At 38.8% G+C, this 8,831-nt stretch overlaps 1 protein-coding gene across 1 annotated transcript in view; it reads right to left on the reverse strand.

Moving 5' to 3' along the window:
* The window catches only part of LOC127359283 (liprin-beta-1), a 67,992-nt gene that overhangs the window by 36,661 nt on the left and 22,500 nt on the right, over positions 1-8,831 (reverse strand). The gene's annotated exons all lie outside the window — the stretch shown is intronic.

Here is an 8,831-nt window from a genome sequence, read left to right on the forward strand (position 1 = left end):
TGGGTAGACAGGACACAGTGTGCCATGGGAGCCGCATTACACACGGCACTGACCTGAACACATTCCACCCTGTTGATCATTCCAATACAAAAGCCCTGATGAGCATATTTTGGCAATTGCTTCTAAATTGACCCAATTTTCTGTGACACTGTGTGGGTAAGAGGAGCCTGCCATATCCAACTATATTTAATCAAAAAGCAAGCAGGCAAATGATTCATCTGTTAAACGGAGTCCTTTTGTGCTTCAACTAAATATGCTGCATTCAAAGCGCTCGCTGCTCTGAAGCTTTTATTGCTCTGTCCCTTGTTAAAAAACATAACCTGAAAGGAGGCAGATAAAAGATGTTGTTTGCTTGTTGCTTCTTGGCAAGGGAAGCACAGCAAGATTTTGGAGGATCATGGGAAATGTTTTGACAGTCTTTATGAACGAAAAACAAACACAAATTGAACAATTTGTATACAGGGCCATGTCTGATGCGTTGTCCACACTGTGCTCCAAAACACTTGTTATTTATTGCAATCACAACAAAATGTTTCTGGGGAAGTTCACTCAGCGGCTTGTTTTCCAGTTTGTCCCAATACACACATTATTATTTCATCTGTACAAAACACACTTTCATGAATTCAATTTTGTTTGTATAGCGGTAAATCATAACAGAAGTTATCTCAGGACACCTTTCAACTACAGTAAGTCTCGACCATACTCCTTTTAAAATTATCAACAGAGACCCAACAATTCCCACCATGAGCAAGCATTTCATGACAGTGGGATGGAAAAACATGAAAAAACTTTAAGATCTATTCAAAATACTAATAATGTGTCCTTAAGGGTAGCAATTTTACAAAAAAGAGCACAAGATATCCTGACTTTTAACCATAGATGAATCTCCAAAAAGATATTATGCAACTCAGCATCTATTTTTTTCAAGCGATTTTCAAAACTTAAGAAAGCTTCCTTCAGAATCGCAGAAGACTGTATAAAATGTGTGGAGTGTCTCTTTAAAATCAGCTTACAAATGCAAAAGAGACAGTCACATCGTCCTATTTTTTGTATTTACTGTTTTGTTTTTCCTGCTAGCCGCCACTTACTGGACAACTGAAGTGTAAAGTATAAAGTTGTGTGCATCTGTGGAATCACACATTGTCCGGCACCATCCCAAAATATCTCCTCTTCAGAGGTTGATATAGCCAGTAAACCTGTTGCAGTGCTAAGCAGTATCTTGCATTCCAGTATAGTAATACCAGTAATGTGAGTTAACATTACTATTACTAGTATTGTGAGCATGTTAGCATGCTGACGCTCAAAGCACTGCCTCAGCCACTAGCATGGGCATAGACTCTTGTCTTCTTTAGTCTATACACTAAAGCTAAACATGCTTCTTTCAAGTACATAATTAAATGACAATTTTTTTCCCATAATTTACCTAGATGACTTTCTCATAAAATATTATCATTATATTATATTTTTCTCTTAAATAACAGGTAAATAACTGATTGTGACTACGGTGTGCATGTGTCTTCTCACAGATGCTTCTAGTCTGTCTGCTGTGGGTTACAGTACCCTGATGGTTTGTCTTGTATAGTTGTCGTGAATTGGCTTTCAATCTGAGACAATCACTGATATTCCCTCTTGCCAAAGCTTCTTCTTTATTTGGCATTTAATAAAACTGTCTTGGCGAATAAGTCTGATGTTTCTAAGTTTAAACTAACCTTAAGGCTGAGCACAGCTCGGTAAACAAACCTCCAGTCTCTCTGAGTTATAAATGTGAATCAAAAGGTACATTATGCTCAGTGGTATTTCCCACACACTATTCTATTTCTGCTGGTTTGCATTCAGTATATTGAATACAGTATGTTTACCCCACATACTGTGTAAATAATGGATTTGGACAAGAATCAGGAATCAAGATGTTGGATGTTGTTACAAACTGCGCCAGAAGGGTGTGGGATTAATCACGTACATATAGGGCATCAATCAGCTGTTATTAATCATCCTTCTATTTTCTGCAAATGAAGTAATTAAAGGCTGCAATTCTGTAACTGCGAAAGATATGTAGGATAAATATAAGAAATGTGTTAATTTGGTTCCCCAAACAGGTTTGTAATAAGCTAAATACCCTAAATTGCTTGAGTAAAATAAAAAGATTACAAGTATGAAGACGCGAGTAAAGACGACGTAACATTTAATATGAGAATCCTCAAATGTGTGAAGGATGTGATTACAGATGAGCCTGTGAGTGGGTGATGTGGAGAGTAGACTCTCGGTGTGGTTTAAGACTTATCCAATTAATTCAATTAGATGTCGCCTAATATGCTAGAAGTGGATGAAGTGATATCCCCACTCCACTCTCTGGACGGACAACAAAACGGATCAGCCCGGCCTCTCTCTGCTCCGCTGACTGATGAGATGTGGCAAGTTTCTGTCATAAATGTAATTATGTTTCTACTGAGCCTCCACTCCGCTGTCTGTCTGACTATTGGAGATCACATTACTGCCTCATCCTGGAAGATTTGTCCTTCTTCAAACAAGAGACACTTCATTTTTGTTTGCATGCGCTTGTTCTTGTGTGTGTGTGTTTGTTGTTACTCAGTTTGAGCAGGTACTTGAAGGTGATACATTTACCTTTGAAGCGACGGGAACTTCATGGAATAGAAATAAGAAATATATGACAGCTTAAAGCTCCTCTAATCAATATTTTTATATTAACAATGGATTAAATTATTTTTATGTGTGTGTGTGAAAGTGGTCTCTCATGACAAACCCACAGAAAACAGATAGAAGACAGATATTTCACTCAGGAGTTGGTGCAGACCAAGACAAAATGAGAGTCAATATGAGACTGTGATCGAAAACACAACTGAATGAATGAATGTTAATGTTCCTATGAAATGGCTAGCGGAGTGCTATTCGCTTCCAAAGCTCAACATTGATAAAACCACCACTGATGAGAACACCCTGCTCTCTGTTGTGGAGGACTTCTCGTCACCACCATCGCCTACGCCTAAGGAATACACGATGAATTGGACAGAGACAAAACTAAGGAAGTAGATGATAATGATGATGTTTCGGGTGAGAGGCTGTACGTGTTTGGGCCTACAAACAAAGTCTCCATGTCTGCTTGATGTGTTAATATGCTGTTTTTTGCTGCTAACACATTAACCATAGTGCTTAGAAGTTGGTAATATATCTATGTGTTTAAGCTTGTTGTGTTTGCCCTCTGTCCCCATGTGAGCATGCAGCTTTAATGGATTCAATTTCTTGAGATATGTCTTATATGCATTGAAAAGTGAAATTGAAAAGTGAAAGTAACATCGAATTTTCAAACTTAAAAACAACTTGTGAGTGTAGATTTTCAATAAGGTTTTAACACCACTAATCATATTTTGTTCTGCAACCACTCACAAAAGTCTCTATAAACAAAGAAACTATAAAAACAAAACACTAATTCTGACACTTATGAACTGTAGCATCATTATACTGAGTGATTACTCCAGAGATGCCATTATTATAAACATGTCTGCCGTTACACATCCTCATGAAGATGTACAACGCACTGGCTCTTTTGGGATCATTTGTTTACTGCAGATAAGAAGTGAGAAAACAGAGAAAACAGATCCACAAGGCTCAGTTTGAATATGAAGTGCTGATAGTTGCGCTGTGAAATCCCCAGATTTAAACAATTGGTTAAGTGTGGGTGTTCCTCCGAGTCCCTGCTTTAGTAATCCTGTTTTAAATCTCCTGCGGGCTAAGCTCTCTCAGAATGACTGAGGGATAAACCCATGTGTACAGTAAACACCACCTCTGCCTTCCATTGAGGTAATATTATGTAATTTCTAGAGGGGATAAAGAGCTAATATTAGCTTTGACAGTATGAAATATCTTGCTTCTTAAATAGACTCTCCTGCAAAACCAAGCCACTAAAAACATAAAAGCAAAAAGGTAAAATGCCTTGTACATTTCCCCTTCTGTACACTGATTTCTGAGAATACTGCGGCCCAAATGACACTCACATTCACATCAGTGAACCAATCAGTTCATATAATAAGAATCCGTAGAAAAAGTCAAGTTATAAAATAACCTGTTATTTCAGCTCTAGGTAGAGTTAGAAGATTAGTACCACTCTCTCATGCCTGTTAAGTATAAGGCTGCAGCTGGTTGGCTTAGCTTAGCATAAAAACTGGAAACAGCCAACCAGCAACCCTAACGCTCACTAATTTCCATGCAATATCTTATTTGTTGAATCCATAGAAAAAATGAAGTATAAAAAATGTCAGAGTTTAAGAGGGGTTCCATTAAGGACTATTTCTGTTTCTGTGCCTGGTGCAGGGGCTTCCTGGAGGATTTTCACCACTGTGAGTTTGCCAGTTAAGCTAAGCTAAGCCAACTGGCTGCTGACTACAGATTCATATTTAATGGACTCATAAGAAAGTGGTATCAATCTCCATGCATGTGTTGTTCACTGTGAATCCCTTGTGCTTGTGTAGGCAATTTAAATATGGCGCAGGGGGCACCGGGGGGGGAAATTTAAGTGTTTTGGCTTGTTTTGGATTTTGGGAAGCTGTCATGTCATCCATCTTTTATATGACACAGCAGTGCATTGAGCTGTGATGAGATTTGCAGATATTGGACAAACTGAAATTTTGAACTTATGATGGTGATAAATGAAAAGTCTGGATTCCTTCCAAACTTGTACCAATTCATCTTGAGGCGGAACGAAATCCATGGGTCGATCCATCCAATACTTGTTGTGATATTTCTGTCTGGACCAAAGTGGTGGATCAACTGACATTGCCTAGAGCCACACTGAAAATATTAAGAGTGGATTATAACTTTAGAGGTATAATCTGGAATCCAGCAAACACATTACGGATGGGGGCTTTAATCATAATGACAAACACTGCTGCTGCTAGTCAGGATTTCGAGTTTTCATGAGACTACAGAGCTGGAAGAGGCCAAAAGCATCTGTGCTCACACTGCAGGTGCATCAGCCAAACGCTCTCGAATCATCATATGCAGATGGGAACAGTTTGAAAAGTGCTGCCAAACACAGACCAGCTGTATCAACAGAGAAGAACTTTTGGTCACACGCTGAAACTAACCAACAGGGATATAGGAGAAGATATCATATACTGATAATTAAAGTCTTTGTTTTTCTTATTTTTTAACACTTTTTCAATAATATACCTGCTGGTTGTGTTTGTTTTCTGTCCTTTATCTGCTCTATTATTCACATTACCTTTTTTTTGCTGTATCCTGCAGCTATGTGATTTCCTCACCAGGACTAATCCAAATGTGAGGGGGCAGTTTCTTCCAAATGTGAAATGCTGCAATAAATCTGTAAATTTTTTATTTTTCTTGTTGTTGTTGCTGCTGATGACAGGACGAGAGAGCAGCCTGAACTCCTCAGGAAAACTCGGCAGGTGGTGCTGGATTGTAGCCAGGAAAAGACTGATGGTGCGGTATTCACACACCACGCTGGAGGTGTTTGACACTAACATCACAAGACAAACAAACGTGCTAAAATCCCACCTGACGAAGAGGGTCGTGCACTGAAGAGAAGATTTAAAAAGGTTGCTCGGGGTCTGTCTGCTGTGTTGCTGCAACACAATGACGATAGCTTGCATCAGAGGATTAGATATTTTGGGTGGATGTCAATCTTCTACTGGATAATAAACTGAGAGCTGTCTATTCCCTGCACACCATCATCAAATAATTATGACAGATTACATTATTAATTAGGTAAACAATATGAAAAACAGGATAAAATATGCATGCTTTGTTACAAATTCATATGAGTCCATATTTAGAGGAGTGTAATGTCGTTCGAGGAAGAAAAAAGGTCAAGGTTTGTAACCAGTCAGCTTACGTTATGCAAAAACAAGCAAAAAGCCTTGAAATCCAGCGAAACACTGGTCACAACAGAAAGGTCAGCCATCGTCTAGACAGCTCTCTCCTGCTCCACTAAACCTGACTGCTGTGCTGAAAGAAATGCTGCATGATTCCCGCTGTTGTCTTCTTGTAGCCTGTGTGATTTTATAAAATATCACCCGTTCTCTTTCAAAAGACCTGTTTCTTTTTCCCTGTGAAGCTGTGAACCATTCAAACAGGACTCAAGAGGTCATCTGTAAAGTTAAATGTGCTGGTAGTTCTGGATCGTACAAGCTTCTACTGGCCACCTGTTATACAGAGAGGATTTATTTATGAAAGGCTTTACGCTAATGTTCAGAAACACATTCACACTGTTGTAGTGTTTACGCAGAAGCAGCAAAACTAAGGAGTCCCTCTTGTAGCTTTTCACAAATCTTGAGCACACCACTCACGGGCCAAATTGGATATTATAATAAATCTCTGTAGAGTCTAATCCCAGTTGGCCATTCCCAGTCGACATCTGGATGCTGCTTGTAAGCACAGCTCTGTTTCAGTCACAGTCAAGGTTTGTGTCATAAGGTTAGCTGCATCAGTGGTTCTCAACCCTTACGGTGTCAAGGACCCCCAAATTGATCAGGCCACAGACCCGTGTTTGAAGATGTAATCTCTGGGATCCCCATCTGTCAAAATGGACTTTTTCCATACATGTCTATTGGCCTAACTTCTAGTCAATAAAATAATAGTGACATTTAAATATTCCCAATTTAACTTTTTTTGAAAACGGGTTCCAGAGTAATCTTTTGGAAATTTTACCCTTACCATCACTGCGCAAACTGGCATTTGCTGTGAAAATGGTGACGATGCGGCCCCACTTCGCACTTGACTATTAAGTTTTCTGCCAAATAGATTTTTAGAATTCGTAGTTTTAGAATTGAGTTGCAAAGGTACACTGCCACTTACTGGCCTGGCATGCATACTACAACATTTTCAATCGTTTTTGTGGATCTGTGTGCTTTTTTAAAACACAAAGCAAAACCATTGTTGTGTAAACGCGTGTGTGCGCTCATTTTACACATAATGTATCCACACTAAATGAGATATTAAATTAATATTAAATATTTTATTTGAAAAAATATGATGATAATATTCTTAATTATAACACAACAACTCAAAAAGATGATGATAGCTAAACCTGTGAAAAATCAATCTTAGTGCCTGTTTGTAAGTATATTGCGATGAAGTAGTGTTAATGGATGAAGGTTGAGGCACTGATTCATCTCATCTCTCCTTCTATTATATATTAATAGCTGGTAGCGGCAGTTGCATCTGACACAGACGACGGGTCGGCAACACTTTCACTCTGTAATGCTCTAAAGGATCGGCCTCCGGTTTACCGCGTCAGTTTGGTGGCAGCCTGTCAATGCCTGCTGAAATTCCCTTTGGCTTTTCCCTTTATAGCAGCCTAGTACTGAGACAGCAGATGCACCAGGGTGAACCAGAGTTTCACACTGCATAGATGTGAAAGCCATCTAAGGTTGCATTTTAAAGATTTTTTTCTAGTTTTTGTGGGATTTTTTGTTGACCTTGTACCAGCTTCCCCCAGATGATACTGAAGCTATAACTGCTAGAAACTGCATGTATTCACTGTCATCATACTGAGCTTAGTATTGTAGCGGTCAGCCATTGTGAAAGTTTCTCATGTCAAAATGTACAAATGTAAAAGGATTTAGACATAAAAATACAAGAAGTCCTTGTTTTTTGTAAAAGTGTAAATTCTTTGACATTTGCTGTAAGCATGTGTTACAAATGCTTGAATACAGGGTTTTGAGAGAAATATCAGTCTATCCCCTGTTCCCCAAGTCTCTCCTTTTCTCTCTTTTCAGTCTGAGGTGTGGGAGTCCTGACTGAAAAGCAACAACCTGTACTTTGATTCCAGGGACATTCAGCAGACACCTTTAAAGTTCAGCTTTAGTACGCCATTTCCTGATGTCTGGCACACTCAAACACACACACACACACACACACACACACACACACACACACACACACACACACACACACACACACACACACACACACACACACACACACACACATCTGAGATCAGTAAGTTGCACAAACACACACAGAAGTGAGCAAAACTCCTCGTCCAGCAAGATTCGATCTGCAGACTTCTCTGCATTCTGTGCCAGTCTAAGCTCCAACTCTGAGGATTTCAGTACATTGTATTCAGCTCCTCTGTTTTATATTTGTCTAAACTTCGGCCTTTTGTTATTCCTTTCCAATATGAGCATTTTCTGATTTTCTTGATTCAATGCGTATGTGACCAACAGTGTTCTATGGGTAGTTTGTTACTTTTTTGTACATTTGGAGGCCATTTGTGTATCTACTGAGAGAGATTGTGTAATGTGGTTCAGAGCTCCATAACAACTACAAAATTGACTTCGTGGTGAAATTGATTTGTTGTCTGAAACTTCTTGGTTAGGTCAGGTCAGAGATGGTCAAGGTCAGAAAAAGATAATGATTATGGCTGTAAGAAACAAGCACTGGTGGGTGATGGGATGCAAACAGCAATCTATGATCAAAAGTCAAACACTCTAAAGGCCCAATGATCCACCGCAACCTCCTCAATAAGAAATGCAATTTGCTAACCAGGGGTAGCTTGTTAGGAAAAAGTCCTTTTAAGAATTTTACAACAACAACAGATAATGCAAAAAGTTACATATTGTAAAATATGACTAAATAGTATTACTGTTTATTCAGAACCCTTATGAAAACCTTTATATATAGTATCAGCTTCAGTCATAAGTGATGTTATATTTTCTCCAAACTGCATAAAGGTATTTTTGTGTGTAAGGAATCAATATAGTTGCTTCCCCAAAAGGATTTGCTCTAAGTCATTTCTTATGCTGACAGTAATTGCAGGTTTTTACCCTTCTTTTGCTGCACTGCTCATGCATTCA

Source organism: Dicentrarchus labrax, unplaced genomic scaffold, assembly GCF_905237075.1.
Source record: "Dicentrarchus labrax unplaced genomic scaffold, dlabrax2021, whole genome shotgun sequence".
NCBI lineage: Eukaryota > Metazoa > Chordata > Actinopteri > Moronidae > Dicentrarchus > Dicentrarchus labrax.